Consider the following 465-nt stretch of genomic DNA (forward strand, 5'->3'; position numbering starts at 1 on the left):
CAACAACAACAACAACAAAATAAGACCCGTGAACACGTGAGGTTAAAACAGAGTGACTGCTCGTGTTTTTCTCCGACTTCTCGTCTGTTGTATTTACTTTATTGTTTTCCCAACAATAAATAAAAACACAAACAGCATAAAAAACAAACAGAAACACAGACACGTGGAAACAACAAACAGACACACATTAGTTCATAAAAGGCAAACATTAAAATGAAAAGGCGGGTTCATTTAGATCAGATGTAATGCACCATCTGCAAGTTGCCTTTTAATAGCAGGAATACAAAAGCAAACCTTTTAAACCATTTAAAAAAAAATACTAAGATCTCAGGATACAAAAGGTGTTTGCACTCTTAAATCAATGACTGGTATTTTTTACCCAGACATTTGGAGTCTAATGGTGTGTTCAGAGTAAGTGCAAAGCGAGGTTTTGCCTCATGAATGAAGTCACTTTAGCACTTTTTA

This window comes from Pundamilia nyererei, unplaced genomic scaffold (assembly GCF_000239375.1).
Source record: "Pundamilia nyererei isolate P.nyererei 1_Seehausen unplaced genomic scaffold, PunNye1.0 scaffold00015, whole genome shotgun sequence".
NCBI lineage: Eukaryota > Metazoa > Chordata > Actinopteri > Cichliformes > Cichlidae > Pundamilia > Pundamilia nyererei.